We start from the raw sequence: 6,417 nt of genomic DNA on the forward strand, positions 1-6,417 counted from the left end.
GGCAAACAACATCAAGCTCCCAGACCTGAATTTGGCTGGCTTTTATACTAGCAGTTTTTTTACAAGGGAATGGACTGGAATCTTATACCTAAATAACATAGTCAAATGTCTACTAAAATAAAAGCACTTGATCTTCCAAATAAAAGTGACCTTTGCTCACCCAAGGACATTAGGTTGTTATAAGTTTCCAGCATTACTTCTCTATGAAGGGTCCTCTGACCAGGATCCAGATCCTGCCACTCCTTCCAGGTAAAGTACACAGCCACATCATCAAATGACATCAGCTTCTGTAATGGCACATTTCCATCAAGAAATTAGACCTGGGTCAAGAGAATTCCAATCTGGAATTTCATTATGCTGCAGGTATGCTTTTGTCTTACATAAAATGTTTGCAGCTGGCTATGTTATCTTTTCACTGGGAAAATTAAATAGCAAATTAGAAATATTTGACAATACATAAACCTGGCCACTAAAATACACAGATTTGCAGGGCACTGGTGGCTTATGCCTGTAATCCTAGCTATTGAGGAGGAAGAGCTCTGCGGATCAAGGTTCATGGCCAGCCCAGGCAGGAAAGTCCATGAGACACTTATCTCCAATAAACCACCAGAAAACTGAAAGTAGCACTGTGACTCAAGTGGTAGAGCACTCACCTTGACCTGAAGAGCTGATGGACAATAACCAGGCCGAGAATTCAGGCCCCAAGACCAATACAAAGTTACAGATTCCCTAATGCATGCAAACACATTTCTGCTGCTAGCAATAGAGACAAGATAAAAATTCTAAGGAGACAATAATCTGGCATGATGACATCAAGTCTAAGGTGGTGTCTAAAAAATTATATTATTATTTTTGATAAAATTTTAGTATATATCAGTAGGTAACAATGAATTAAACAAATATTTTCTCTGCATTTACATTTATTGCTTCACCATAAATCCTATTTAGACCTTCTATTAACAAGTACTCTCATAAGCAATCAGAACACATTCAGGATATCACATTGCATACAAAACATAGAACATTACTAGATCAAAGAAAAGCAGTGTCCACATGAATGTTAAAAAACAGTAACAGTACTCCAGAAAGTAGCTAATGATTTATTGGGCCCTTAAAAGATTTGATTTAGTTCCCACATAAAAATATCCTAGGTTAACCATGTTTGGTTTAAATACTAAATATTGAAATCTGGTCTTAGATACCCTGATATTTCTTCCTATGTAAAAAAGAACTGGTACAATGAAGGTTTGTAAACTTTACCTACATTCTACAACACAAAATATATGTGGGAGGGGAATAAAATATACCTTGAGAAGATTTTCATTTTAATAAGCCTTCATGGAAGGTGGAGGCAAATAGATAGACTCAAAGAACACTCAAGGTGACAAAAATGATAAATATGACCAAATGCTCAAATGTGTTAAATATTCCTGAGTCATTTCTCCAGTAGATCCCTAAAGATATATTTCTACTTTTGTTAGTTAATAGTGAAATTCTTCAGAGATCAAAATCAATTCCTAGCAAATATCTGTGAGATTTTACAACAAATGGTATTTCTAATAGAGAAAAACTCATCATTGTATTATTTTTTTTTATCAAAACTACCTATCTTATACTGGCAGTGAATGAAAATATTTAAAAGTAGTGGGATGGAAAAACAAAACTGAATACCACTACAAATGAAGTTAGACCAAAGATAACAGAATCAGGTGAAATCAAATTTTCTTGTAGTTTATCAGTTGGAGGAAGGATGTACTTTTCTGTGTGGAACTCTGAAGTTGAGCTGAAGGGGAAAAGGTTTGAGAGGTTGGAATTCCAGCCTGACAGCACTGAGAGAACTGAGAGCTGGCCGCAGAAGGGTTAAAAGAGAATTCTGGAGATGGTTAAGAGATTGGAGTTCCGGCCTTTTCCTTACTGTTGGAAAGATAGCATCTGAAACTGAGCTGCTGTTCACCTTGAAGGCTAGGTAAGGTGAACTTCATGTCTGCATTTTCTCTGGGCGCCAGTCTTCTGTCTCAGGAGAATAAGGAAACATGTTTTCTTCAGGACGTGTTGTGGCTCAGATTGTAATATTAATATAGATACTTCAGTTTTGCATGTTATCAATGGTAATCTTCCCTGTGTGAACTCAAGGAACTTTGCTTGCTTGCTGGCAACCAGAGAGCAAGTGCCAGAGAGGCTTCAGAACCCTGGTTTCCCCTAAGTTTATCTGTTTATGTTTTTGTGTTTCTCTAATTTTCTTTGTTTCTGGAATCCTGTAGAACTCTCTAGGCAACAATTTTCCTATACAGTGGGTATGAAAAATGTCAATCTTAAGAGCCATGTCAGCAACATAAAGCTGATCACTAAGAAAAACTAGTTCCCAGATAGATCATTGAAGAAAAGAAAAAACTGAGGAAACAGAGAATGAGAAAAGTAAGAAAAAATGATTCAAAGATAGATACAAAGAGAGAGAAAGAGAAAAATAACCAACAAAAGTGAGTAGAAAACCAAAAGTAGAGAGAGATTATAGAGGAAAGAAATCTTGTGAGGATACTTTAGAAAACAAACAAGATTTTGAAAAAAGAACATAAACTTTAGCAACAAATATAGCCTCAGCTTCAAGTAAGACCAAGACCATGAAGTAGTCCAAGAAGTATATATGGAGAGTAATTTAAGTACATATAGGTTAATCATTCCTTAAGAACACACAAAGGTGCGTATGACCACACAATTTCAGCAATTCCAGGAAAATTTCATTGAGATAGTTTAATGTTACTCATGAGAATGAGATCTGGTTGCAATCTACCCTTCACTTTCCACGAGATGTAACCTGCTCAGTGGCACTACATCAGGTAACAGGTATGACTACATGTTATGACAAGTTGAAACCTAGACATTCTGAAGCCAATCTGAATTCAATTTAGAAAGAATATAACCATTTAATCTGCTAAACCTACAAGTAATCTTTATCTCCTAATCTACAAGCCATCTTTTTCTGATTTATGAATACATTCCGGAGGCTGAATCTGTGTGGTTGGTATTGTTTGTAATTCTTGGAAATCTTTAGGTTCATATAATGGAATGGAAAACAAATGAGAAATACAAAAACTCACCAGAGATCCATTCATTCTGTCTTGCTGCTGACAATGAACAGAAGACTCTAGAAGCACGGCTGGGATATAAGGCAAATGACACATTCAGAAATGAATCTGTGAGATTTGGGGTCCAGACTTTTCTCTTGCAAACATGATACATGGGCTGCAAAACCATAAAGCTGTCTTAGAAGAATCTTTAATGTCTCAGGCAGAGCATTAAAGTTTCCAAGAAACACAAATGCAGTCCATTTCCTGACAGATAGGTATTATTAAACCAACTATTTTCTATGTTTATGTACACATTAAATTCGAAAAAATGAATGTTCCCACAAATATTATTGAATACTTGAAAGCAAAAACATATCACATTTCCACTAAAAGTATTTATTACTGAATATACTTCGGTATGTAGGAACTGCTTTTTTTAATGCAAAGGTATCCTAGGAATCCATTGGAATTTGTGTTCTACCTCATTCATTTACATATTTTAACTCCAGGGAAAGCATGTATGATGTAGCACAGTAGTTTTCACCCAATTTAGAGAAAAAATGTCTACAGAATATATTTCTTGTGTTATAATATTTCAACAATGGTTGTCAAATGGCACATTTCACTGTACCCATTGCACACCTATGCAATGACTTGCAGTTTCCATTTAACATGCTTTGGCCAAAGGGACATGAGTAAAGATGAGGCAAACCCAGGTTTGAGAAGTCCCTAATGTTCATTTCCCTAAACAGTCTTGGAAAGAACCCTGACCATACTAAAGACACAACATAAAATACTCCATATAGGAGTGACACACCTGAAGATAAGCAACACCTACAAAGCATACAACCTTGAGTAAGACATATTACCTTAAGTTTTCTTCTGTGATTTTTCTTTTCAGGCCAAATTTCCCTGACCAAAACTTTCTTTACTACCAGGCACAACCAACCAATAAGAGCTAGCATTAGCAAATCCTTAGATGGGACATTTAACATAAGTTGGCACACTAAAAATCATAGTGGCAACAGGCTGAATAAACTATCAAGAAGAGGATTAGGGATTACTACATTAATAGATACTTTGTCATAACAATTACCCCATCATCCCAAACCACAGCCTCAGGTACCCTCTCATAACATGGCTCTGGCTTATTCGTCAGTCCAGCGCACCACAATTCCTGGAAATTAGTTTAAATCTTGCAACAACACAAAGTGATTGACAGTGGTATAGGAAAGAGTACCAGGTGAATCTGGAGCTAAGGGAAGTAGCAACAATTTTTGTAATAGGCAAGGGAAGCTAGCAACATCTTCCCCTTGCTGTGCTTTTCTTCTTCTTCCCTTTAGGGTCTCTCAGCATTGACAAGGTCTGTCCATTTAGGATGGAGATTCCTATTCATATTGTGCTCTGCTTCAAACATTGCTAGGCTTCGCTCCTAAAAATACAGGACCAGCACTCACTACTCCAATATCCCATGTACAACTTTCTCTAGAAAGAGGGTCATGTACAAATACTTGTGAGCTCAACCCAGGAGATTAAAAACTCAAGCCAAACAGATTAAATTATCTCCAGGAGAAACAACACAGAAGCCCCAAATACAACTGCAATGTAAGAGGACTCAAGGCAGGCACACACCTCACAATTTCACTAGAATACTTCCTGTAATCCTCTTACACTTGGGCAAAGCAAATAAAGTCACATGGGTTAATAGAAGAATCCCTTGGTCTTGGAGTACAAATGTACAACTTTTGGGCTCTCCTCGTCTGGACAATGACCCAGCTTACTCTCAGACATTTGGAAACCAGGTTCTTGCATATGAAGGCCCAGAGGCTACTAGCAGCACAAACTCCTGAACCTCATGCAAATTATCAACCCCAGACTAGAGAAAAGCATGGAGAGGGAAGTAGGCGCTTTGGCTCAAGTATAAAGCTCTCCCTCTGAGCTGAGGAGCTCAGCAATGCTGCTTGCAGGCCCAAAGTTCACGCCCCACCAAAGAAACAGAAACAGAAAAACAAACAGAAACTAGTGGAGGGGAGACTCCCGCGGCAATCACACAGTTCCTACCTGACATCAGTTCCAAAGCCTGAGATTCCTTCAAGTTACAGCTCCCAAGCTCCACTGCACAGAGCTGGGTGCCAGCCTCCTGGCTCCCACCTGTGGAAGGCCAAACTGTACTTCAGGGAACTTCCAGCAGCCAGGCAAAGGAAAAGAATCCGGAAGAGGCAGACTTAAAACGCCCGTGGTGGGCGGGGAGACGCTTGCGCAAAAGCATCTTCTGCCCCACGTCCACCCTCCAAAAAACAAAATAACCCAGGACTTTCAAAGAAAATATCCTCCTTGGTGACTACAATTCCCACAATGCTCCGTGCCACCCTGCTACACACCTAGGAACAAGTGTGCTCTTGTGCATTGGGACTTTTCTCTCCCTGCTGTGGGAGTTAAGCTCTGTTTCTTCTTGAAAACCACTGTTTCCTCTTGAAATACATAAGACCAACCAGAAAATGGATATATATGGGGAGAATTGGATACATTGGCTTTTTGATTCTTAGTTCTAATAATGAAATTGAGGTTATGAGACTGCATTGCTTATACCTTTCTGTTTATTCAATGCCTGTGTTCTGCTGAATGTAAATTATATCTCTGTTTTGTCTTAAATTTTTTTAATATATCCCCTCCTACTTTACAAAGATATTGCCGGGCGCCGGTGGCCTAAATCCTAGCTACTCAGGAGGCTGAGATCTGAGGATCCCTGTTCAAAGCCAGCCCACCCAGGAGAGACCATGAGACTCCTATATCCAATAAACCACTAGAAAACCGGAAGTGGTGCTGTAGCTCCAGTGGGACAGCGCTGTCCTTGAGCTGAGGAACAGAGGGACAAGCGCCCAGGCCCAGAGTTCAAGCCCCACAACCACCAAAAAAAAAAAAAAAAAAGATATTCACAACCATAAACTTATACCTGTGTCATTTGCCATTGCTGTAATGAAAACACTGGCATAAAATATTAGATTGTTAGGTGAGTATGCAGCATAATACTTCTGGTGATTTGGATTTCACAAAATCTAACAATTTTCCAGAAACTCCCCAATTCTATCTATTAAATCAAATGAATTTTTGTTTTTGTCTGAATTTTGCATTTCATTTAAGGATTTTATGTTTTCTTCTGTTGTTGGTCCTATGGCTTGAACTCAGAACTTGGGCACTGTCTGTGAGCATTTGCTGTGCTCTATTTGAATTTCCTTTAAGAATTTGTTCAAGTAAGTAGTGAAAAGTTTCCTCACAGGGATTCTTATGAACATGGCACATTACCTCCATTTCCCTTCAAAGAGATAGTGGTTTAGGGTGTCAGGGATGAATG

Source organism: Dipodomys spectabilis, unplaced genomic scaffold (assembly GCF_019054845.1).
Source record: "Dipodomys spectabilis isolate Male_0828 unplaced genomic scaffold, ASM1905484v1 ptg000227l, whole genome shotgun sequence".
Classification (NCBI taxonomy): Eukaryota; Metazoa; Chordata; class Mammalia; order Rodentia; family Heteromyidae; genus Dipodomys; species Dipodomys spectabilis.